This window comes from Cyanistes caeruleus, chromosome 22 (assembly GCF_971803275.1).
Source record: "Cyanistes caeruleus chromosome 22, bCyaCae1.hap1.1, whole genome shotgun sequence".
Taxonomy (NCBI): domain Eukaryota; kingdom Metazoa; phylum Chordata; class Aves; order Passeriformes; family Paridae; genus Cyanistes; species Cyanistes caeruleus.
Genome location: NC_141722.1, coordinates 3,493,867 through 3,520,192, shown reverse-complemented (window position 1 = coordinate 3,520,192; position 26,326 = coordinate 3,493,867). Strand labels below are relative to the sequence as shown.

The 26,326-nt window shown below is 47.0% G+C and overlaps 1 protein-coding gene and 1 long non-coding RNA gene across 13 annotated transcripts in view; both read left to right on the top strand.

Annotated features, from left to right (window-relative positions):
• The window catches only part of CAMTA1 (calmodulin binding transcription activator 1), a 236,513-nt gene that overhangs the window by 137,943 nt on the left and 72,244 nt on the right, over nt 1-26,326 (top strand). The gene's annotated exons all lie outside the window — the stretch shown is intronic.
• LOC147649539 (uncharacterized) lies at nt 1,979-10,356 on the top strand. The gene is made up of 2 exons (XR_015278738.1): nt 1,979-5,028; nt 5,075-10,356. It is a non-coding gene; the product is annotated as an uncharacterized LOC147649539 (long non-coding RNA).

The window sequence follows — 26,326 nt, the reverse complement described above, 5'->3', positions numbered from 1 at the left end:
CCTCTCATATGATTCTGACTGGTTTTAGTGCACAAATTCTCAGAAGAAAATGTATTCAATAAAAATTTGATGTGGAACTATAGCTCAGCAGAATCTTTTTTAAGAAATCCAGCTCTGGGATATTTATTTTGTATCTAGTTTCAGTTTTAGTGCCTATTCCTCCTGCAGATGCCCTCGTTAGCCTGCTAACAGCTCATGAAGAGTTCAGCCCTCTCCTGCTCTCATCCTGGGCATTCCTGCAGCGCCTGTGGGGAGGGTTTGGGGGGAAGTACAGATGTGTGGAGTGCTACTTAGGGCTGCTGCTGCTGGCTTTTTTCAGAAGCAAATCCTGCTTTTTGTTCATGGGGAACACAAGGGCCCAGGGCTCAGTCGAGCAGGGGGCTGAGCCTGAGGCAGGTAAAATGTTGCCAGGCTGGTGGACAGTGATGTGGCCGACAAGAATGTGGTGTGCTTGCATTGTAACAAGTCTGCTGGGAAGTAGTTTTAGCAGGAAAAGTGTGATAAATCTGGATTTATTGTCCTTTGATGCTCACCTTGCAGAAGGAGATGGTTTAGGGGAAGTAAGAAAGGAATCCAGGATGACTACAATGAAAATTGCAGGGTAGAGCCCCCAAAGCATTGCTCCTTGCAGGGGAATAATGTCCCTTTGGGCTGTATCAGGATGTGGTCCCAGTATCTGGGATGGGTTAGCATTGGTGTGTAGGGGAGAAGAGCCAGAATTCTTTCCAGGCTTTGGAGCAATTGATAGTGATGAGTGAAATCCTCACTGGCCTCCTAATTTCCAGCCCTTCTTCCAAAAGGTTCCTGTTCCTTTCCCAAAATTGCAAGTGAGCATCACTTCCTGAGACAGGTGTTTGTCCCACTGCCCCCTCCCACCTGGTGCTGGGAGCAGTGTCCCAGGGTTGTGGTGCCTGAGAGGACACAGAGTCACTCTTCAAACAGAAATCCCAAAGCTGAATCCTTTGCTCAGTGTTTCAGGGGCACCAGAAATATCTCAAACAGGTTTCTGGTCCACTGCCCCCTGAATCACCACCTCCTCAATGCATTTTAATGCAAAGCTGGAGCCTCAAGGCAATCGAGAGCTTTTTCCTAAGGTTTAGTGATAAACTTGTGTCTCCTGTGAGTGAGCAATCTGCTGCTTCACCATTTCTTTCAATTTAGAAGGAAGTATACTGAAACCCTCTTGCAAAAACATTTATTGTATCAAGCAAAACTGGAGAGTTTGGGTTCTACTTCTCTCGTAAATTTTTTTTCTTTATTTCTAGTGTTCTTGTATCAGATTTTCACTGGAAAAATACTACCCAGAAGCATAGAAAATGGCATATGGCTCTATGAAATATACCCCCGTCCTAGGATACACCATGTTTTTATTTGGTGACAGTCCAAGATTCAGTGCATGGCCTAAATATTGTGACATCCTATTTTATTTTTGAATTGTTAGATGGACTAGACACTATAGCTCATGGACAACACTACCATTTTTCCCTGTGGTTTACCCTTTTTCTAGATTACTGTCTCTAAGTTTCAAAATGGAGCAGGATTTCTCCCTGGTTTATAAATTAGGGCCATATTCCAGCAGCACCCAGTAGTGCTGCCATATTTTAGATGGTGTCAGGGTTTCTATTATAAACCTTATTTTTCAGAGGTTTAGAGCTGAGCCATAAAAATTGGCTGTGTGTATGTATAACAGCTGCAGCTCTGCCATGCAGAGAGGGAGCTTGCATGTAGTTCCTGCAAGCAGAACAACCACATTTCCTACATGCATAGAGCTCTGTTTAATTGTATTAAAACTCAGTGTAAGATTGTGCTAAGCTTTAATTTCAAAGTTAATTGCTTGGAAGTCAGGAAGTGCTTCCTTTGGCTGGGATGGGGGAGAGTTGCCAGAGGGGTGCTGGGTCCCAGGGAGTTCAGATCTGTCGGGACAGGGTCAGGTTTCCTTGAAGCAGAGCTGTGAGATAGAACACAGCTTTTCTCAGGGCTGACTAACAGATCTGCTGATTTGTTATCCAGGTTTTTGCGTACCTGGAGTGATTGGCTTACTCACCCAAGTATATCTGGCCCACACAATAAAAATTGGCCATAAATATCTCTGTTCTACCAAAAGACACCCTGAGAACAGACTTGCACCCGGGCTGTACCTCCGGTAATACCTCCAAGCCTAACGCGGCTGTGAACGTCTGTCATCGGTGGGTTTTCTTACGTTGAGGAATGAGTAAGATACCAACAGCCTCCTTTTAATAGCCCTGCATAATGCTTGCACCTGCTGCAGTATAATTTGCTGCATTTCCACAAATAAGCTGGCTGAAAGGAGTGAAGAATATCATCCCACAGTGCCCTGAGCTCCTGTCAGAGGAGACAAACTGGGGCAGTTTGTGGCCCGGCACCATGTGCAGCCATCACACAACTCAGGGTGTCTTTCTACTGCACCTCCAACAGCCACCAGCACAGGGTGCTTCGGGTTTGCAAACACCAGATAATGAAGGACACAGATTCAAGCTGAATGTCAAAAACAACAAAAAAATAAAACCCACACAGTCTGCAAGTCGTTGAGAACCTTGCTGCAGCTAGATGTGTCTTCCGTGACATTTTGGCTCTGGTTGGCTTTCCATCTGCAGGAGTTTTATGTCAGTGTCAGACAGGCCTGTCTTTAAGCTCGTGTTTTTCAGTGTGATAAGACGTTCTGACCTTAAGTGCTGTTGGTCCGTGTTAATTCTCACCTCCAAATTCTGCCTGGTCAGATCTCTCAGGTGCTGTGGTGGAGAGCACGGCACGGCTTGGTTCTGCTTTAAAAGTCTCATTGAATTCCTGCCAGGAGCACATTTTTATCATCTTCTTCCCAAGTGCTCCATGGTATTTTCCATCTGAATTCAAACCTGAGCAGCAGCATTGTGTTGGCTGTGTAAGGTGTCACGACAGGGCGTGTGGCATTATGGCCATGGGGGTGTTGTGCCACAGCTGACCCTTACCCCACCTCCCTTCAATGTGAACAGAGCTCAGCCACGTTCATGACTACACCTGCACAGCCTCGTTAATTAATATCATGTTTTACATTCTATTTTAATAAAGCCTTTTCATTACAGAGCTTGTTCCCATGGTAGGATAAATTGAAATTCTTTGCGAGAGCATTATAATTAAGCTGTAGCGCAATGGGTAGGGATGTGCGTATGGGCACAGATTGAAAGAGGAGAAATTTAGGCTAATGGAGGGAATTTTTTACTGGGGGGTGGTAGGACAATGGAACTGGTTGCCCAGGGAGGTAATGGGTGGCCCAACCCTGGGCATGTTCAAAGCCAGGCTGGACAGGGATTGGAACAACCTGGGACAGCTGACCCTGCCCATGGCAAGGAGGAGGTTGGGACTGGATGGTCTTTAAAGTGCTTGGAGCTTTCCAAGCACTTTACATTCTATGATTGTGCCATTCTGGGTGTCTTGCTTAGGACAAGTGTCTGTCTTAAGTGTCTCAACAGCAGGCAATACCAGCAGGCTGGGACAGTGCTTCTGTGCCTTGTGCCTCAGGGGACTTCTGCCCCCAAGGTACAGTTTCAGCCTCAGGTCATATTTCACAGGCTGGAGATGGGAAACAACCTCTCCAAGGCAGCAGTTCCACAGTTTTTGGCTCACTGGACAATTGCAGCTCTCAGCCGTGCCCGTGGTGGCTGGGGCAGCAACAGAAAGCAGGTTTCAGTGCTGAGGTTGGTTCTGCAAGTGATTTATTTATCACAGGCTGGAGATGGGGGCTGTTTCCAGGCAGGGGTGGAGCAGTGAGGGGTCTGCCACAGGGAGCAACTTCAGAGTGGTTCTTCAGTTTAGTGTAAAATACCAAGAGTGGCAATACAGGAGGTGAAATACTTTGTTATTTTAGGTCTGTTGTGCCTTCCTCCTGCAGTTTAAAAATCAATACACCTGGTGCATCCACAGCTGTCCATAATGGGGAGAGCTGCTTTGATGAGCACAAGGAAACAGGGGTTCACCGTGGGGTTAGAGCATCCCTGTTCAAGAAATGCAGTTCAGCAAGAGGAGGCAATGAAATTGTGTCAGAATTACTTGAGAATTTGGGAACAGATTTTTATTTTCTTTTTGACAAAAACTAGGGTTTATAAAAAGAGAGAAAGCCTGTCCAGGAGGGGCAGTTGAGTTCCTGTCACCAGCCTCAGGGATGCTTATTTACGAGCTGTGCAGCAAGGAAATGGAAATGCTTCATTAGCAAGCAGCAGTGCATGCTAGCTGGAGAAGATCCTAATGGAGTAAATTAGGAGGGAAACATCTGTTGCTTTCTGTTTTGGTTTTAGTGTTCAATCTGGTGCTAATCCTGGCCTTTTGTGACCTTTTTATATGTCCCCTCATCCTAAATATGAGATGTGTTTTGTTCATTAGCTGTGGATGTGTGTTGCACCTTTGAACAGAGTTCATCTCTACCCTTGTGGAGAGATTTGTTTCCTTCTTGCTTTCCTTCCTTCCCAAGACCTTGCTGGCAAAATGTTAGAGATGGAGGGAAAGGAGAGGCAATAAAAGCCTGAGCCAGGCAGAGGAAGATGTGTGTATACATGTGCATGGATATATAAGATGCAAAGTTATGCCTTCTTCTACCATTTGTATAATGATTTCATCATTAAAAAATGACAGCTTACAACAGAAATTTTAAGTCTTGACGGTTCATACAAAATTCATGGCATATTCAGGAAAATGTATTTCTCACAGCTACATGTATAAATAGCCAGGTTTGGTGCAAAAAGAGAGGTGGTATGCAGAAATTCCCTTCCTAAAATCCTAGTTTTTCCACCAACTGATATCGTAGTGGCAGACACAGATCTGCTCTGCTGCTCCACAAAATCTGAAAAGCTCCCTTGTTAGCAGGGAGTGGGACAGGAGCTGGTGGGTGCTGTCCAAGGAGCTCCCCTGTTTCCAGAGAAGGGGACAGGAGCTGGTGGGTGCTGTCCAAGGAGCTCCCCTGTTTCCAGAGAAGGGGACAGGAGCTGGTGGGTGCTGTCCAAGGAGCTCCCCTGTTTCCAGAGAAGGGGACAGGAGCTGGTGGGTGCTGTCCAAGGAGCTCCCCTGTTTCCAGAGAAGGGGACAGGAACCAGTGAGTGGTCTCTGTCTGGCACAGGGAGCATTGATGCTGCAGGTCTGAGCTGCTCAGCACCAAGTTTGCATTTGCAGAGTTTTGTTCAAGGCTTAAAACACTCACTCAGATTAATGACCAAAAATGTCAAATGTGTCCGCAGCTAATTATTCATTAGATGCGTAATTAGTGTGAGATGATCATGACATTTTACTGTTATTAATTTTTATACCCCAATAGGAATTAAATCAGGCTGCACTCACAGAACAACAGTTGGAACTGGCACCGGAGATGCTGTTGTGGAGCTGGAGGATGCTCCCGCAGCGCTGCCCGGCTCTGAGGGAGCATTGGTGCTGCTGGGTTTCCTGAGATCACTTAACTTCCTCTTGTATCTTTGCTCTCAGTGCAGGATGCAGGCTGAGCCTCTGAAATACTAAGCCTACTTGGCTCCATTAAAGTAACAATAAACTCAAAAAAGGCAAAGCCAAACGTTTTGGGTTCTGTTCATCAGAGACTGGCGGGTTTCTGGCTTTGTTGTCTTTTAATACCCCAAGAACAGATGCAGGTTGACAAGTGGCATCAGCCAAGGGAGTCAGCTTTATAAGTTTGTGTTGAGGCAGGCTTGGAAGTAGCCAGCTGAAATCTAATTTGTAGCCAAGTGGAATAAATTGGAACTGATAGTTATTCAATTAATGGCATGGGCAGCAAGGTGAGGTCTCCTTTCAAAATAGCAGAATAAGGTTTCTTGTCAGGGAGGTTTGGGAAAACGGGGCACAGCACCAGGTTTTCTATCAAATCCAGCCATTAATCATCTGAGTAGCAGGAGGGAGATGTGATTATTACAGAGAGGCTCAGCAAAACAGTTGGAGTGGACAGTTCCCAAAATGGTGATGGAATCCAAGCCTGAGCCAGTGGAGATGCCCTGGAGCCTGCCTGGAGCAGAGGATTCCCTGGGCAGCATGGCATACATCAGTACCTCGGGCATGCAGGAAGCAGTAGCAGGAGCAGGGCTGGGCTGTCCTCTCCTCCTTGCTTCTCCAGGCATCTGTGGCATCCTGGGCATCAACCCCTTCTGTCACTCATCTGCTAAAGCAGACCTCTTTTCACATCTGAAGATGGTGTCTTTGCATGCTGAGGAGTTCAGTAAGAATTTGGGTGTCTTTTTACTGCTTTTTGTGCATCTGGGGATGCAGAGCAGGGATTTGACTCATGCATCCACCAGACTTCCTGCAAACCCCCATGGTGTGATGGCTCAGATCTTGGGATAACTGCACAGACCTTTGGATAACTGCACAGTGATGAAGCTGCCACAGTTCTCTCCACCACAAGTAGACCAAGAAATATAGAAAGGCTTTTTTGTCTTTAATCAAAAGAAAAATTTCTCCCTATGCAAATGATGTCTGCAATAATATCGGTGTTGCCTCAGGTTTGCACAAGCTGAATGAAAGGGAAGCTGAGTTCATGGTTTTCAGCAGAATGGTTTTAACTTTTAAAAGTTCAGTATGTAAGTAGGAAAGGAAAACTCATTTTACTTAGAATAATGGAATCCTTTGGTTGCATTTAAGGACAGACCAAACAAATAATTTAACTGAAAAGGTCATGTCAGTTGGAAGCTGACTGGATCCATGGGAACCATGGCTTCATGTGGAGCTGTGAGACCTGCGCTGGGCTCTGAGAAGCCTGAAGCAGCAGCAGGACACAAGAGTTTGTGTGAGAATGTGGTCAGTCAGACTTGTTTGAGTTTTGGCACTGAAACTGTCCTGGCCACTGGGAATGGGTACAAGGGAAAATTTATGCAGATTAGCTCAGATATGGAGCTAACAGAACCACATAGATGAGGTCTAAACTATGAAACATTTCTCAAGTTGTAATGCAAATACAGTCCAACATCTGCGGCCTTTCATTAAAAGCGAAGTTACAGGAGTGAGATTTCACTCAGCAAGACTAATTTGTGCCTGTGAAATTATTAACAATTTGATATTGTGGCTTTCTCATTATAAACTTCTGTGGGAAAGGGGAATTAATTTTTCTGTGCTGTTAGAAGTTGTCAGAGGAGATCCCTCCCTTCCTGCGTAACCGGATCAGAAATTCCTCACGTACGTGGGTTGACCCTTTTCCTCTGGGGAACACATTAATTGAAGCTGCACTCTCATTAAACTGGTGCTGCAGGAGAGGAGTGTAAAAATAATGCAGAATAACAGTGGCAGGCCTGGAGGAATTTGTAGGAATGTTAAGCAAGAAGAGGGTAATACTCAGGCACTTTTGGATTGAGACCGCGAAGAGGAAGCTGCTGGTGGCAAATCTTTTCCACTTGTATGTAGGATGTTTTTCTGTAATCAGGACTGTAAAGACAGTCATAGGATCTTCTTATTGCAGCAACACCTCAGTCAGCTCTAGGTATGCAAGCTCTTCATCATCCTGCTAGAAAGCAGAAGGTGCACCAGGATGAAGAGTAGCTCTCTCTCTGTGCCATACCTTCTGGTCCCTTTGGAGCCTATTACCATGGAGCACCTTCCCTGCTCCTCCTTCTCCCACACCAGTGCCAGCACACACCTGACAACACACCAGGGATGAGTGGAACATACACCAGCTCTCCTTTTCCCATTGCATGGCAACCTGTTATCCTTGACTTAGATAAATGTCTGCTGAGAGAGAGGCGTGAGTTCAGCTCACCAGACCCATCTGACAAACCCACCGTGTTTCTGGCTGCTTTGGGTTTTGCTGATGAATGCTTCTCCCCACTTCCCTTACATCACACACAAAGCCAACACCTTAAATGTTGTTCTCCTGGAGAAAACAACTGCCATGGCAAGGGGAGAAGCAGGTGGTGGAGGAGGGATGGGGTTTTGGGCACTCATGGCTGCTCCCTCTAGTACACAGGTGATGTGCTGAAGCCAGCCTGCACATCCTTTCCCCAAGCCATTTTCACTTAGTTTGGGATGTCCTGCTGGCACTTCTGTAAAAAAAATGTGCAGCTCCATTGTGAAGAAAACATCTTAAAACGGGAAATGAGAGAAGATACAAGAGAGCTTCCCTGGTGCTGATAGCTCACATCACCGTGGCTGATGGCAGACACCCATAGAGATGATGAGGGCTCTGGAGGATCTCTCTTGTGATGTGAGACTTAGGAAGCTGGACCTGTTTAGTCTAGAGAAAACAAGACTGAGAGGGTATTAATAAGTTGCATTAATAAGTGGCTCAAGGGTGGATGTCAAAGAATGATGCCAGACTGCTTTCAGTGGTGCCCAGTGACAGGACAAAGAGTAATGGCCATGAACTAAACCACGAGAAGTTCCACCTCAGCATGGAGGGTTGGCAGAGGACTGGAGCAGCTTCCTAGGGAGGGTGTGGAGTCTCTCTCTGAAGACATTCCAAACCCACCTGGATGCTTTCCTGTGTCACCTGCTCCAAGTGACCCTGCCTTGGCAGGGAGGTTGGATGGGATGATCTCCAGAGAGCACTTCCCCAATTATTCTGTGATTGAGTCTGAGATTTACAAGTTGGACAAGATCTGTGTTTTCAACAGTGCTCCATCCTACCAGTCTGAAGCAGTAATGATGAATGGTTCTCTTTGGCAGTGCAATATTGACGGGGCAATTCACTCTGCCATGGTTGTGCTCACACAAAAGCTCAGGAGAGCTCCAAGTGTTCTCTCTTTAATATTGCATTGATGGCCTGATGGTTTCTTGCTGACAAAACTGCCACAGTTCTTAATATCAACCTGTCTGAATTCATCAGATGCAAAGGTTTTCCATCCTGTTGGGCTACAGAATAGCATTAGATGGCAAGTGGAGAAAGCGTAGGAAGCCGGTATGATAATTTTTTAATCTAATCCCCCGTACCAAGGAGTCGCTGGTGCTCTGATGACTGGGAGTTGTGATGCAAAGTGGAGAAATGCTGGATGTCATTTTAGTGACACATTTGGAAATGTATTTTTCAATATTCTGCTTGTGTCCAGCCGCAGTGCTATAAAAAACCTCACGGCCTGCACAGTTTTCCTGTCCAGGTCTTGCATGGACCCTGGAGTGAGCACACTTCAGGAACATGGAGTCCTTGAAAGGAGCCTCAGGTCCCACTGAGCATTCATTGCCTGGATTCAAAGGTGGAGAATGTCCATGGTCTGCTCTGCCACCCCTCAGGAGTTACTGTCTGCAAGAGCATCCTTGTAGAGGCTGTCCTGTCACTCATCAAGGCGATGCTGTGTGTCACTCTCAGTGTCCAGGTGTGACTTTCCTGCCTCACACACACGCCTGTCCTGCTGGGAACCCCAGGCTGGGAGAGGATTAAGCATTTGACTTGGAGCCATGGTCTTCTTTGGCATAAACATAATCCCATGGTGTAAACATCAACCACATGTGCAAGGACAATTGGCTGTGGCTTCCAGTAGCCACTGGTGGATCTTGCCACTTCCTTGCTAATGGGAAACTTATCAGTTTGTCATGGCAGTTCTGGCAGTGTCCCTTTGAGGTTGCTTGGAGTAGTATTCAATATTTTATCAATCATCTGAAAGGAATTATAAAATCATCACCTGCAAGTTTCATCACCACTTTGATTTGTGAAGTTTTGCAGGGTAATAAATATTGATGAACATTGGTCACAGAAATTAATCTGAACATGGTGATTAGAGATGGGTAGAGCTGTCAGCACATGTTTGAGTTGAAAAGCAAGTTTTTGCATGAAAAGAAGCTGAGAGAAGAAGGCTTGCAGGATAATGAATGTCCAGATCTGGGGACACGGGGACACTTCAGTTCTGTGATGAGCAGTGCTAGTGTGCAGCCAGCCGTGGTCCTTTTGCTTTAAAGGTGGGAAATGACAGAGGTTTAGAGGAGAGATGCTGGTGAGAGGACAAAGCAGCTCAGAGAGGGAGCCACACAGTGATTTGGTCACAGCCCATTAACTGCACTTGCATTGAGGCACTTGCAGCAGATAAAAGCTCAACAAGATACAGACCTCACAGGGCCCAAGTCAGCAAAATAAAAACTTGCACGTGTGTTTGCTGTGTGAATGGTGAGGGCTGTTCTGGGACTGTCCCTCTGGAATGTGCTGCTTGGGGAGATGTGTGTCCTGCTAGCCGAGGTCCCTGCTGAGGACTGGAAAACACCCAACTGTGTAACTGTGCTGAGCAACAGGGTCGGTGTGAGCACTGCTATTCCTTGGCCTTAAAAGCTAGGAAAAAAGGAAAAGAGAGAAGTTTGCAGGATGAGCTCTGCAGCTCTTAGAACCTGCAGGTCTGCAGGACCTCTGTCCAAAGATCCTGCATGGCAGGAGGGGCCTTTGTGAAAGAAAGAAAACTGCTGGAATTGGACATCTCCAGTGCTGGTGGAGGTGGGGGTGGGTTTGAGGCAGCCGTGCTGGTGACACTGCCAGTCCTGGCATCAGGGAGTCCAGGAGATGTACATGTGCTGCCTGCTTAAAAAAAAAAAAAAAATTAAAAAAAATTTAAAAAAGTAAAAATCCATATCCCAGGTGAATGGAAGCCTCTCTCTGGAGGATGCTGCCAGGGCAGGGCTGCTGTGGTGGTTTGGGGCTCAGTGGGGTAGGGGCTGGATTTGGGAGGCAGTGAGACTTGGGACTGCCAGCAGCAGGCAGGACAGTGGCTCTGTCATGAAGAGGGGGGAAGCAGGGCTGAGAGGATATTTATGTGTGAAAGGCTGTCAGGGCTGGAAAGATGAAAATCTGTTGTGCTCTCCCAGGGCTCCTAACTTTCTCCCCTCCAGGCAGCTGGCAGGATTTCTCTAAATATTTGAGACGGTAAAGGGCTTAAACTGGATTACTTCTGGACATGAGCAATTATAATTGTAAATGCACCATTATCTGAGCACTCTCCTGATGCTATTTTGGCACTGATGTGTGACACAGTGACAGGGAGGGTGCAAGGGTCAAGTGCAAGGTAAGGAGAGCCCTTCCCTGGGACCTCGCTGGCTGGTTTGCAGCACACCCGGCCTCCCAGCAGACATCCCTTGCAAGGCCTCTCATTCTCCTTGTCCCAGATTTGCAGGAAGAGCTCCCAGATGCCTCAGGCTTCAATAACTTCATTGAGTAGCAACTGTATTTATTAAATGGCTAAATACCCATTAGGAACAAGGATAAACCCAGTGCATTTTGCTGTACATGAGTTTCTGCTGGAGCATTCTGCACCTGAATATAGTTCTAAGACGGCTTGGATGGCTTTTTGGAACAAAGCTCAGCGTTGTTTTTTCTGATGGATCTCAGAAAACTCTGAGGGTGCTGGTCCAAGGGCTGTTCCAGGTGGAAGAAACACAGGGCAGATGTGGCTGCACAGACAGACATGCAGACAGAGTTGCTGGGGAGGAGCATGGCAGGTTGAACCAAAAGCAGAAGGGAACTGTGAGACCCAGCATAGGGTGCCCCTCTCTCTAGAGGGGGACACGCTGGCAGAGGAGGCAGCTCCCAGCTGAGTCACTGGGCTGGGGCTGCCAGCATGGGGAGGACACCGTGCCCATGGAGCCTGGTGTCAGCGCTGAGCAGGGCACGTGCTGCAGCAGCAGGTGCCCCAGAAGCACTTGGCCTTTATGGTTTTGTATTTGAAGGGGATGGGGTGTTAAAAGAACCTGATGTTTTTAAAAATGTTTTTATTTCCTTGAGTTTTACTGGTCTGAGTGACTGGCAGCGTACTGTTAATTGGGACATCAGTCTGCTGGGGACAAAGCAAGATCCCTGATCCTGGCAGCAAAGGGTGTGCTGGAGGGAGGCATGCCACACAAAATCATTCCCCTTCCTGAAGCCAAGAGGTCATGAATTTACCTCCTGCCTGGCTTCCAGAGAGATCCCCGTGCTCCTGGCGTGCGGAGGAGAACAGATCAGAGGATGTTCAGCGGGAGCTTGGGAGACTGGTGATAAATGAGCCTCTTAAATGAAGTGTTTGCATATTGTGGTGTGGGAAGCAGGTAGCCAGTAATCACCCCCCACGCACTCAGCATCCTCAGCATCTCTCTAGCCCCTGGGAAAACAGCTGCCTTCCATTTCCAGCAGTACCAGCCACACATCTTCCATGTTCCCTGCCTGAAAAGCCAGGGAAAAGACGACACGTGTGAGCATGCAGCGTGTTAGGAGAGATCATCTACTTGTCTGGAAAGCTGGGCAAAAGCATCTGATACAGTTTTTGCTATGACTTCTGTTGGGGAAATGAGGTCAGAGTTTAGCCTTGTGATGAAATAGCTTTCAGGACCGTGTGAGGCTTAATTGCAGATCTTTAATTAGCTATCCAGCATGGTTTATTCCTCAGCAAAGGGTGTCACTGGCATGGCAGCACAGCAGGAGAGCAGCAACACGGGGCCACCAGTATTTAGGTTAAAGCTCAGCACACGTGCAAGATAGAGTTCCCTTCACCAGAAGGGTTGATGGGAACAAAGGCAAGACACCTTCAGCATGTCCCTTGAATATCTGCTGATCTCTGGTGCCTTGCTGGGTGTTTGAAAATGGTTTGAAGTTAAGGTGTCGATAAAATGAAAGCTTCATAAAACAATGCCAACAAAAATAAATGAAATCCTTTTATCTGATTCCTTGCTGGTCCCCTGAGGTTCATGAAACATGGGATGGGGGACTGCAAGGTCATCTGCAGAGTAAGCTGGAAAGGCTTTTTTCTCTCTGCATGAGCAGCTAACTGGAGCATGCCAGAGAGTGTTTATGGCAGGATTTTGGCTTCACAATGGATTAAAAGATTTTAAAATCCATCTGCAGAATATCTTGAACTTTAGGGTTGTTGTGTGCTCAAAATAACGTTAGTCCTTTAATGTTTGATGTGCTGGCAGCCTGGAGGGGAATCAAAGGGTTTGAAATGGTGGGAGAAGGGGAGATAGAGGAGGCAAAGTTTTCTCTGTCTCTGGAGCAATTGCTCCATCTTTTCAGGCATTCATTTGAATTTGGGGAGCCTCTTTTTAAATCCATACTTCAGCTGATTCTCATAATTATTCAGAAATATCATCAGAATTCATTCCAAAGTCCAAATGCATCACTGCCTGGAAGAGTTAAGTAGTGGGTAAGAGTGTGAGTCAGCATGTGCCAAAGGCTCAGGGTCCTGCTGCCATGGGTGCATCACGCTGAGGTGACCCTGGGGGGTGGAGGTGTCCCCAGACCCACTCCAGGATGAGTGCACTCCAGCCAGCAGCTCCAGCAGGTGGGGAGCACAAAGCTGGGCATCTTGGCCTCGGCCAAATCGCTTTTTAATTGCCTCAAGGCAGAAATTGACTGGTCTTCCTTTAGTGAGAATCATATCAAAATTCTGCTCAGCACATGTGGGTGATGGGCTCCCACCAGCATGGGCTCTGCCACTAGTTTTGGTTTTTCAGAGCATTAATTTTCAATCCAACGAGATTGAACTGTCTGAGCCCGCCCTGCCCCTCCAAGCAGGTGTCAAAGAAAGCTCTGCTGACACAGGGAATACCATCACAGTGATGCATGAATTGTCCAAGAAATTTATCTTCTCTTAGTTCCCACTTCCTCTGTTTGTTTTCCTTAAAGTAAATTGCAGGTCTTGATTTTCTTGGATGTGCAGCCAGTAAGGCCTGGAGAACTTTGACCCTTCTGGCAGAACATCCCTGAGCTTTCCAATGTCTCAGTGAACAGGCAGAAACCTCTGAGGGTGTTGTTATGGCAGATTATTGCCCTGCCATCTTCATTTAAGTCTCATTGCTACTAAAAAGCTTTCAGAAGCTCCTCAGAGCTGGTGACAGCTGTGGCAATGGCAGGCAGCTTTTGCTATGGGTGGTGGCCATTTCAGACAGGTTTGTCACTATTTTTAGGTAGTTTTTATAGAAACTAATCCAGTTAATGGCAGAATCTGAGTATTACCAGTCCCAGATGTTTTTTCTCTCTAGGCTTTTTCCATTTTTGTGAAGATTTGCTGCATCCTTGCACAAGTTTGCAGCAAGATAGCAAAAGGAAAATCCAGGATGTGGGACCACCTGTAATCTCATCATTCAGTATTGCTTCATACTGTACAACCAGGGCAGAAAATGCATTTTTACTGACTAGGAATACCAAAGTTGGATGTGTCATTGTAAAAAGTGAGATCAGAAAAGGCAACTGTAATTGAAATTTGCTGTGTAGAAAAATATTGGTTCTCTGAGGAGGAATTGAGGGTCAACACAGGTGGTTTGCCAGGCCTCTGCAAATTGGACTCTATTGACTCTGTTGCTTAACTTTATTTCTACATTAATTCTGTAGAAACAAATCTCTTGATGTTCACATGTTTGCAGCACTACTCTTATAAGGAATATGTGTCTTTAAAATTGCAGGCAATGTTATGGTAAAATTCATTATTACAATGTGCAGAGGGAAATTACACTAATATAAACATTTATGTTAGGGTGTAATTGTTGAAATTTCAGCAAGTCATTCCAGTTTAGTGCCCAACCTGTAACATGAAACACTTCTCTGGTCACAGCTCTTTCTTGCTTATGGGACCAATAAATGAATTCACATTTGCAAGTTAGATAAACCCTTTGAATGTATTATTGATGCAAACAAATGAGGATTGGGGCTCTAGACAATACCTAATGAAGCTGACTCGACACAGGCTGTTCCTGCTGAAGGGTGCCACAGCTCAGAGCAGGAAGAGTGGTGCCTGTTTCATCCCATAATTATCCTGTGGCTGACACTCACTTTCTGTGTTCCTTGGCTAGGCATAAAACTGGGGGCATCGTGATAAGGAATTAATTGCTGGGGATCCAGTGGCAGCAATTAAAGAAAGCTCACAATCAGCTGATGGTTTGTGACTCTATCTGCACTTTGATCTCCTTGTAGGCTTGGGGTGTTGACTCTCTCAATTATATTCTCTGGTAAATATTGCTAATCAGAAGGTCTTTTAGAAAAGGTTTGCCCCTTTTCTGGAACTGGCTGCTTTTTTCAGCTCCAGGCCCAAATTGTTGCTAAATAACCTTAGTTAAGCCCTGCTCTGTAAAGCTGAATTGTAAATGAAGTGTGCAGCACGGAGTCAAATGCCAGTGGAAGAGCTGCAGCAGGACATGATGGGAAGCACCTTTAACCTGGTGGGGAGCTGAATATTTCCCTTCTTAACAAGAGAAGACCTGGGAGCCAGAGGTTCCTCTGTCTTAGGCTGAGGAGGAAGGCATTCCCAGTTTAGGACTCGCTCCAGGAAACAGATGAGATGCTTTGCACTGCAGTGTGGGGTGAAGCTGCTACAGGTGCTCCAGCACTTCCTGGTACAGCTCAGCATCAGGTGCAGAATGGAAAGGATTAGCATTTTGAAGTTGCTCATTACCAGTACTTTCCCTGTTACAATGAATTTCCATTTACATTTTTTACCAAAAGGCAACTGTGAAAAAGCCCTTGGACTAAACTGTCTCTGTGGGGGGTAAAGCAACCTCCAGTAGATTTTAATGGGTTCTTGTCAAATTACTAAAGAAATAAATCCAAGTGCTCTTGGAGACCGAATGTTTCTTGTTAAACTCTCCAAAAAAGAATAGGATTGATTTGGAAATGTCACTTGTGATTTAAAAGCTTGAAGGTGAGAACGTCAAGATGTAATTAGCAGTAGCTGATTTTTCTTGTATTTACTCCTTGTGGGCTGTGTGAAAATGTGATGCCCCAAGTAATTACTCCCACGTGCAGCACTGACCCTGTCCTTGATGAGGGGCTGAGACTGTGCAGCCAGGGGAGAGGGGTCACACCACTTTCCTATTTTAGGAAATAGGAGTGTGAAATACCACTGTCATATCCAGCCCAGAGCCAAGGGAACAGCAGTCTCCAAAAGGAAGGAGTGAGATGGGGAAGCACTGAAGGAGGAGAATGCTGTGTGTGTTTCCCTGTCGGATGAAGATGAGCAAGATGTGTGATGGACCCTTTGCTCAGAACCCTGGGACAGGAGATGGGGCTTTGCACACTGCTGTGGTTTTGGATCCTCCCTCTCCGTTTTGCCTTCTCAGCCACGTTTTGAGCATTGACCTTCTGCTTTCCTGGGCACTTTCTTTCTGGGGAGAATGCACATGTTATTGTTCCTTGCTGTATTAGCATTTGCCAGAGTAGTTGGTGCTTTCCAAAATTAGATGTGCTACAATAAAAAGTCCAGAGTTACTGCCCTGATTTGAAGAGACTTTTTAAAGAGGTCTTCTGCCACTGGAAGGCAATCTTGGCAGCAGTTAATTATAAAATTACATTTCAGATGAACAGTGCTCATCGTTTTAGAGATTAATTCTTCTGGAAATACCATCTTTCATTACACTAGGTATTACTTTTGAAATAAACTCCTCTTTTTCTCAAAAATAGAATGTGAGCCTATAAATAGAAATCATATTGTGAATTCAGATTTAAACTGAAATCACTGATATAAAGTACTCAAGATACAGTCTTTGAAAAACGTCTGATTGTGATAATCCCATGGTGTTAGAATTATATTGTGCAACCCAAGGTTTGAAAAGACCCAGGCTCTCCTTTTTTTCAGCTGCTGTAAGTGCAGCCATTGATCAGACTCACTCGGTCCATTCTCTGTCCGATGTGCCCTGATGATGTGCATTTCTTCCACTCCCATTATCTTTGTTGAATTTGAATAAGATTCAATTTCCTGATGTGGAAAGCTCTTTGCACCTCGCAAATTGTTATCCTTATTTGTAAAAGAGGACACATTCATTCTGTCCCGAGTAACTGGATGAAGGGACAAGCCAAGGGTGCCACCCTGGTGTTGGCAGAGGGCAGGTGAGGTGTGCTGGGTGCCTGGCAAGTTGCCTGCACGTGTGATGCTGTAGCTGCTCCTGGCACTCCTCCAGTGGAGTGTCTTGAGTGTCTGGAGGGCTCTGCTGAGGTCACAGGAGACAGAAGGGGATGCCTGCATGTGGTGCATGGCACAGCTTGGATTCTTCCAGCAGGCTAAGGAACACCTGCACTGAGTGTTCCTTGTGTCTGCACTAAGAGGTCCCAGGCTTCCTGTACTTCATCTCAATGATTTCACCTCCATTTCCGTTGTGATGCTGTGAATGTGTGTGAATCCCACCGTATTTATGGCAGCTGAGGTCAAGGAAATGTTGGTTGCTGTGCCCAGAGCAGAAGGGAGAAACTTCTCAGTTTTGCTGCTGCTACCAGAGCCTGATCCCTACCTGTGGCTCCTTACCTGATGAGCTTGTGCTGACAGAGTCAGGTACAGCCAGGCCAAGGAGAAAGGGCAGTGAAGGAGGCAGCCCTGGGCTGATGGCTGCAGCAGAGCAGCTGGGGCATCGCTGGATCTGCAGCTGGGGAAGGCAGCATGATGCAGGCTCCTGCTTGCTGGAGCTCTGGGCCCTCTGTGCCAGCCCTTCAGTGCCAAACTGGAGAGATTCCTAGAAACCACTTCCCAGTTTGAATCCTTTTTTTTTTAAGGGAAAACCCCATCTTGAAACACGTGAGAGCGACTGTAAGCCGCGGTGGGAGAATGCTGCTGTTCCTCCGATGGGAGCAATGCAGCATATGGGCAGCACAAGGCTCAGTGCACCTGCAGGGAGCAGACAGCAATATTAATGCCTTCTACGTCTGCTGAGGCAATTGCTGGAAAAATCCTTCCAGGAGTCCTTGCTCATTGGCAGGGTGAGGAGGATTTTTGGAGCAGGAGGGTGCTGTGCTTGGCAGCGTGCCCCAGGAGCCTGCAGGTGCTGCCTGCCTGTGCTGTGTCTCACCTGGGCTCGGCCTCAGCACTGGTGCTGCAGCACTGGGGACACCACTGGGGACAGTGTCACCCCCCACAGCAACAGGCCCCAACAGCCAGGCTGTGCTGTGTCACGCCAGCCCTGTGTGCCCTTTTCCCTGCAGTGCCACACAGGAGAGTCAAGGCTGTGTCTTACTGTAACCAGCAGCTTTTTGCATGGCAGAACTATAGACACATGGACAGGTCTCTGAGCTGGGGCAGGATACACTCAGCCCTGTGCTGCACATTCTTGCATCCCTTCATGCCAGTGGCAAGTCACCCTGCTGTCTCCTTCCCAGGCCTGGCAGCTTCCTGTGAAGGCTCTGCCAGTGTCCTTGCAGAGTCCTTCATCCACCAGTGTTTTTCTGGTGCTGCTCTGGTGACATAATGAGCCTTTGTCAAGGAGTAAATCAGTTCAGAGGAGGAATGGCTTGACCCAGGTGATGAGTGGTGAGTGATGGTGCCTGGGGTGGAGCAGGGGGTGCCCACAGGTGCTGAACAGGGCTGGCATTTCCAGAATCCTAATGCCCTGGCCAGTCTTTCACTGCCATGACTGGGAAACAAGCAATCAGTGCAGGAAGAAGATGAGAGTCAGGAATTGCTGTAGCCTTTTCTTGCTAAATACAGGTTGAAGTGATTAACAGGGAGAAGCATCTTCAGTTCCCCTGGATAAAGCCAGGCTTCTCTGTTTCCCAGCTGCTGACATCTGGTTTCCTTCTGGTGTCCTTGCAGCCACTGTGATCCCAGGAGAGGCTGCAGAGAGGGACCAGGTCTGCCATGGCTACAGAGGACATAAACTCCTGGTGCTTGCCTTCTTAGTTTCTGCTGCTTTAGCCATTTTTAGGAAAGAAACCTACATTAGGTGGCCATTGTTCAGTATGTTTTATGGTATTTTGCCCTGGTTTGAGTGTGTGAAGTGACTGAGCTGTTTAATTCAGCACTTTCCAGGTGTAACTGGGTGACATAACTCAATCCAAGTTCAGCTTCTGTAGCAGCAGAGTGAAGAAGTTCTCCAGGCTGGGGAAACTTGATCATTGGTTGGTACCACAGAACTCCTGACAGGTTTGCTCAGCTACTCTGCTGTGTTGTGCTGTAGCAAACCTGGGACTTAGTCTTTTCCAGTTCCTTTCTGGTACCCAACCTGTGCTGACCTGAAGAACAGCTTGGGGTGTGCCAAATGTTTGTTCCTCTGGTCTGTTCTCAGCTTGTTAGTTGTCTCAAATGTCTTTATTTTTTACCTGCTCCCCATGACTCATCTTGAGGAGTGTGAGTCACTGACTGACTGTGTTGCATCCACCATGTTGTGCCAGTATGATATTTAATGAGGAAAGGATTTTTTACTCGCCCACCTCTGTATTCTCAGGTGTTTTCAGCCCTTGGGTTAGAGACACAGATGTGTACAGATGTATGCAGCTTACCCATGAGTGAATGCCAGTGCCAATGGCCCCCAGTTGGGAAGACACTGGGAACAGTGGTGTTCCTGAGTTGTACAGAGGTGACCAGGTAACCTGGGTGCTCAGCCAGGTGTTGAGTGTTGACAAAATCTGCCCCAGTTGCAGCTCAGAACTCAAGTTTGAAGCCAAAGCCCTCTGTGGTATTGCTCGAAGATGAAATGCAGTTCTGCTGCTTCCTGTAAGCCCCAGAGCTCTGTAAGGACAGAGCTGCCTCTTGTGTGGGATCCCCTGAGAGGAGGGACAGTGGTGTCGTGAAGCAGGAGGGTCAGAGTGATGCCAGTGCCACATCTCACAGCAGCAGCCTGTCTCCTCCAGGTCTGGAGAGTTGCAGTGATGGTGCTTTGGGAAGGCTCCTCCCAAGAGTTCCCCCACCCCATTGGAGGCCCCACATTGCATCGCCTCCCTTGCAACACTTTGGTGTTTGAACAGGGAGTGTGAGGCTGCCCTGATTAAAATTTAATGAGGCTTGGTATTATTGAGGGCCCTTTAGTGTCATTTCTGCACTCACTGGCACATAAATACATCAGCTGGAGGTATGGGGGTGAGCCCTGTCTCTGCCAGCTGCCCGGGTGGCCGCGGGGCTGCTTCTGCTGGAGATGATGGGTTGAGGAGAGCAGCTCGGGGCAAGGTGGGCAGCTGGGTGCCCGTTCATTTTCTCTCCAGCAGCTGCTGGAGCAGTGGTTCCCTTTTATTTGTTATTTGCATACTTTAACCATTGGAATTGAATTTGTGCCCATTAAAACTAAATTAGCGCTGCCTGGAATTCTAAATAGGCTCTGGCAGAGCAGCCCATTAAGTCTATGGGAGCAGGTTCTGCAGATGCCTCCTCCACAGGCACACGGTGTGACTGGGAACCACTGCAAAATGTGGATTGTTTGCATGTTCCCAGGGATAACTGGAGTGCTGATATTAGAGTCAGTGTATTAAAATTTTGAAAGTCATCAGCATGGCTCAGAGCTGGGCTTAACTTGCTCTGCTTCAGCAAAAGGTTTGGTGAAAATGTCTCACCAAATAGTTTTGCAGTTCCTTGGGCTTAATACTGGCTTATTGCTATGACCTCTGTGCCCCTGCCCCCCTGGTCCCTTGTGTGAGCCTCTGGCTCTGCTCTGGCAAGCCCACTGGCACCTTTTGAGGTTGTTCTGCTCCATCCCTGGCAGGTACACTGGCATCTCTGATCCCAGCCATTTCTTCCTCACCCTCCTGACAGCCCTTGTGCTCTTTGGGGTTCCCGTTGGTGTGCCTAAGATTCTGGCTGCTTTGACTTTGGATGTGGAGCCCTCTTGGCAGAGACCCCAGGAGCAGCCCTGGAGCCTTGCCTCTTCAAGGATTGCTTTGTGCTTTCTTCCCAGCCCTCATCTCCATTCCATGCACTGGATCAGTCTCAGCCCTTTTCTGGAAGAAGTTCAGAACCCAGGTGGCCTTGCCAGGGCTGGCAGCATGGCTTGCCCAGCAGATCTGGGAGTAAATGGACTTTGTGTTGGACTTGCTATTAAAATAATCTCTGTTGTTTAGTAGTCTCTACTGAGAAAAGAGAAAATACTCCTGAGCAAAATGGTGCATCTTGTTTACACATAGGGGAATTCAATATAAAGCTTAAATTTTGCAGGAAAAAATAAAAACCCAACATGTTCAACCAGACAGAGATTCTATAGCAGAGTTTATGAGACCAGGCTTGGCTGCTTGGTCCTGGTTCCAGCCAGGATCCTCAAATTCTGTTGAATTATTTATTGGATATCTTAAATGATTATGAAATAAGTGAATCACACTGATGTTTTTTCCAGTGTTAAGCACTTCTCAGCAGTTTTTGCTCAAGACACTTCCTCGGCATGCCTCCATCAGGCCCTAGGGTTCAGTTTATTTTGCTTGTTGGCATGTATGGGTCTTTGCAGGATAAAACAGCCAAGAAACTTCCTCCTTTGAGCCCAGGGAGATGGGTCAGCACTGCACAGACACAGACATCCCTTTTAGGTGTTTTTCCTTCTGGAGCCACATCTGTTCCTGGGGTTTCCATAGAGCCTTTGGGGCCTTCCAGGCCAAAGTATTTCTCTCTAACGTGGTGCAGTGCCACTGCAGCCCCTCTGTGCCAGAGCCCCTCCAAGGTGGGATGACCCACCATTGCCTCAGATAACCATCTCATGGTCCTTCCTTATGTAATAATAACCCCCACACTACAGGCACTACTCTGCAGTCAGTAAATTCAGCTGCCCTGCTCTGCTGAGCCCAGGCTCGACCTGCCCAGTGCCCTGTGCTGGTGCCACCAGGCACTGGAGGGGGAGATGCTGGGAAACAGCACCACAGCTCAGAGCAGCCCAAAGCAAAATTTCTCAAAGAATTTGATATAAAGTGGCCAACCCGACTCCTTTGTAATTGCTTTGAATCCAATTAATGCTGCCTGAGTAGATGTTAGGAATTATAAAGAGGAATCCAAGTCTGAGCTTGTCACCTAAACTATGATAATATTCCTTCAAAGGAGGCACATTTGCAAACATTATTAATTACCTGGGGAACAGCTCAGGGTTTCAACTGAATTAAGGGGGGAATGTATTTTTGTGATTTTGTGTTTGATTGAGAGCAAGAGATTACCTTATTTTGGAACAATGGAGCAGTTCTTTGTCACAGACCTGGCAGCAAAACACAGGGAATTAGTCTGCACCAAGTCCCCCGCCCCCAAAACCAATTTACTAGGAAGGACATTATGCCAGGAATTACCTGGGGCCAAAAGAGCTTTTAGAAGTGTTTAGCATGGGCTTCTCTAATCACAAAAATCCAGGAGCACAGAGCTAAAATTTGGCTTTTTTTTGTTTTCCATGAAGCGCTGCTTTGCTCTGAGGTGTGCTGGAGTTGTTTGGGTTGTGTCATTCTTGGGGTGGGCTGTGGGTGCCATACTGGGGTGCTCCAAAAAAAACCCAAAAAACAAACAACAAAAAAAATTCAGGTGCTGGCACAGGGCAGGAACCTGTTCTGAAGTGGCAGACTTTGTGCGTGATCACTGGAAATCTTTTATGGAAATTACCTACCCACGCAAATGTGTGAATTTGCATGTCATGTAGGCAAAACACAGCAGGCTTACTTGTACAGAAGTGTATGAGAGCTCGGTGGCAGCAGCGTGTGACTTCCCAAGGCGCTGCTTGCCAGGTGCTCCAAGCCTTGATTTGCAGAGTAGGTTTGAGTTTTAGGGGCAGGAGGGGTGGTCTGTGGTACAGCAAGTCCTGATCCTTTGCCTGCTGGCTGTCTCTTGGCTGCTCAGAGCAGGGAAGGGCTCAGGGTTGGTTCACTGCAGAACCACCAAAGGTTCTGAGAGGAGGTGTTTACCCCTCATGAGCCAACAGGCACTGGCACTGTGAGAGCTGCTCTGGTGGCACTCACAAGCACCCCCTCACCCAAACAGCTTCCACTCTGTTCAAAGGCTGGCAAAATGGGAACAGAAACCTGCAAAACTGGATGATCTCCTTTGGGTCAAAAGGAAGTGGAAATAAATGGGAAATAGGAAGAGTAGGACACTAAGAGCATCAGTAGAGTCTGGGATAATAAATTAGCAGATTACAGGCTATCAATTCACCTGTCTAGGCCGTGCCTATGTCTAAAGCACAAACACATTTGCTCATTAAGCCCAAATCATGTTCACAATTATTTTTCAAAGTGTTTTCAGGAAAGTAACAGTAATTAATAATCTTTAAAGTTTGTGTAAGTTCAGTCATGCTGAGGTTTCCTGTTGGAGTAGCCCTGCTCTGGATGGATGCTCCTCACACGTGGAACACATTGCTGAAAGCCACTTGGGCAAAGCTGCCCCCAGAGGAGCAGGGCTGGCCATGGCCTGTGCCAGCCACAGCTCTCCCAGAGCAGAGATGATGAGGCAGGAGGCTATTTATGGCTCTGTCTGCCTCGGCAGAGTCTGCCTGAAATTAAGATGGTGCTGATGAATGGAAAAAGGAGAGAGAGAGGCTCAGAAGGCCCTGGGCCAGCGGTGCTGGCAATGTGGAAGTGTTCTTTGAAGAACTCTGTAGCCAGTGATGAAATGGTGTCTGGCACCTCATTCAGGTGTCTCAGGGCAGGAGGTTCTAGCACAAGACTGAGGGGTCCCATGCCATGAATATCTTGGCTGAGGCATCCAGCAACACCTGCAAAGTTACATGTCACCATTTTACTGTATTCAGTCTAGACATAAAGGGCATTACTCACCATTATTTAAGTAAAGTTAGGACTGTTCCCGGGGTTTGCTGACAGTCTTGCCATGCACCCTGTAGGAAGCTGGGCTCATTTTTACTGCTTTCATTCACCCACCATCAAGTAACCATAAACAGTTATTCTGTAGTGGCAATTAACCACCCGTGTTCTGTGATGTTGTGTCCTGTCAGTACACAAGTATTACACATGCTGTGTGTCCCAGGACAGCTCTGAGAAGCTGATAAATGGTGACATCCATGTGTTTGCTTTCCTTTCCCATGAGGGTGCTCTAATCCTGCTGTGCTTTCGTTACAGCATCTGGGATCTTGCCTGCCCCAAGGGCACAGCTCCACAGCCACACAGCACTAGGAGCTGGCAGTGCAAGGCACTCCCTCCCCTCTCCTCTCCAAAAACAGAACCAGAGAACACAGACTGCTTTCCCTATGCGTGGAGTCAGTTACCTGGTTTAATTCCAGCTGAGAAACCAGGGCAAGGAATATACATCAACACTGTACACGTTCTAAATCACCACAATCAAGCTTAAATTCTTTTTATTCTTCACTGTAAACCTGTCCTGAAGTAGGTTAGTGGATCAGAGCAGATCTGCTCTATATTATTTATAGGTTTTCTTTTGGTTCTTGCTGCTTGGCTGGATGCTGCTAGAGGACTCCATGTTCCAGCAGTCTTTCTCTTTGCTGCAGCTTTAAAACTTTCTATTTTTGTCTGTAGGAATCCCATCTCCCCAGCTCCCTTCTCTGCTAAATTCAGCACACTGGCAATGCTGAAAGTCTTTTATTGCATGCTGTGCCAAGATCTGACTATGGTGAAAAGTGCTGCACTGTTCTGCTTGTGTGTGAGCACAGGTAGCACAGGCCATGCCCAGCACTGGCACAGGTGTTCCCTGCTGTGCTCCTGGGTCAGTGTCCTTCAGGGAAAGCTGCTGTCCAGTGTGAGGAGGATGCTTTGGCTGGGATATTCCTGTCCAGGTGTGGTTGCCCCTCTGAACCAGATAACCTCATGTTCAGGAGCATTTGCAGCAAAAGCCGTTGTTGTCTTTGGCTGTGAGATTATTCAGCAGCTCAGCACAGGGCTCCCCTCCCACAGCCTGAGGCAGGAGCCCTCAGCATTTTTACCAACTCTCGTAATTCAAACCCACTGAGAAAGTGAAGAGACTACACATCAGCTGAATGTGATAGGCAGGGTAGGGCTGCATAATTTATAGACCTGCATTTCTTTTTGATGAGATTTTTGAGTCTAAAAGCTCTGGGAAGGGAGTGCTATTTTTTATTGCATCTCTGAACTCAAATTATGTCAGATTCTGTGGGCACAGTCTGTGCTTGTTAAAAAAAACCCCACCAAAGTGCAGCCTCATATTGCTCTGGCTTATGAGCACTGCTGGTCCTGCTCCATGCAGAGTAAACCAGCTCCTTGCTGCTCCAAGCGCTCCCAAGGATTATTTCCTCCATATCCAGAGGGAGCATAGGCATTCACAGTGTGCCAGGGATTATACCACATCACCAGGTGCTGCTCCTGCTCGGCTGCAGGATGTCTGGGTGGCCAGGGGCCAGTTGCTCCCTGCTGTATACAGGATCACAGGATCCAGCTGTGTTTTTAAATGATTTGGCTGGGATTGCCCGTGTGCTTGGTATCTCTCTGTCCCAGGCCCCTTTGCCGTGTGCTGCATGATCTGCCTGGACCTTGGTCTGTGACAGCTTCTTGGAGCAGCCAGCAGCACCTTCCTTCCAGGTGCTTGGTTCTTGGTGGCCTGTGGCTGGTGCAGCAGTGTGACATTCATCACACATTCATTCTCAGGCACACTGCAGCCTCTGAAAGGATGAAAATTGGGGATCACACTCTTCAGCACATCGAAGGTCGTTGTGTGGCAGGTGCAGGTACACTTGTTGCTTTGAGTAAACAGCAGCACATCATCCCAAGAAATTCTGGCCTCACTGCAAAGGTGGTTGGAGTGCTGGAGGCAGAGGCTTTTGGAACAAGGGCTCCCTTTTTGAGCTGATTATTCTGAGTGAATCATTGCAGGCAGTACTGGCTGAGGTCGGAGAGGCTGATAACTGCCAGCTGCACTGATTTGTAAGGATTTGGGAGACACACTGATATTTTCTGGAGATAAAGCACTAGAAATAGGGAAAAACGTTATAAAACTGTAGCCCAAGTTCCTGTTCCCTTATCTCTGTGTGAGTGTTGTCAAGAGTTTAAAATATATATGTGATAAAGCGTTTCCTGGAGCAGTTGCAGTGATGGTGTGTCCTGAAAAGCATCTTCCCCTTTGTCAGGAGTGGGGAGCCAGAAAAGCTGTGCCACTGGGTTGGGACTGTCCCTGGGATTGGTCAGACTGGTGCTGGAGCACAGGGTGCTCTGGATAATGAGCCAGCAAGAATCAAAACTTTTTATAATGTGTATTTTTAATGGAGCTGGGAAACAGGGACAAAATAGGAAAGCTATTTCTGAGTCCTGCAGGTACTTGGGGGTGGTTAGGATATCATTAGAAGGAGTCATGGGTTGTCAGTGTTTCTCTTAATATGGAACTGAGGTCAAGAACAAAAACTTGATGTAAAAATAAAGAACAGAGAGCTTGGATAAAACGAAATGCATCCTAATGCTGTGTCACAGCCCTGTCTGAGGTGCTGCAGGTGGTGCTGGATGGTCCCGTTCAACAGGGGCTGGATGGGGCGAGATCACTTCTGGAAAGGTCCTGTTTAAAGGAAATGGAAAAGGTCAATATTAACAGCCTAGGAAAAGACAAATGGCAATGTTGTACAAATACTGTGTCAGATGAGGAATTGTTCCCGAAATTGTAGATAAGACAGTTCTGTCCTTTTTATCTGGTAGTACTGAATAAGAGGACAATGAATTTTTCTAAAGAGCAACACGAGTTAAATCTGATTTAAGGAAAGGAAATACAGTGTCACTGCTGCAAGATGTCATTCCCTTCTCAAGTGTGGTAAACTCAGAAACGGAATGAAAATGTGTGGATGGTGAGAGAATCCAGGGGAATAACTA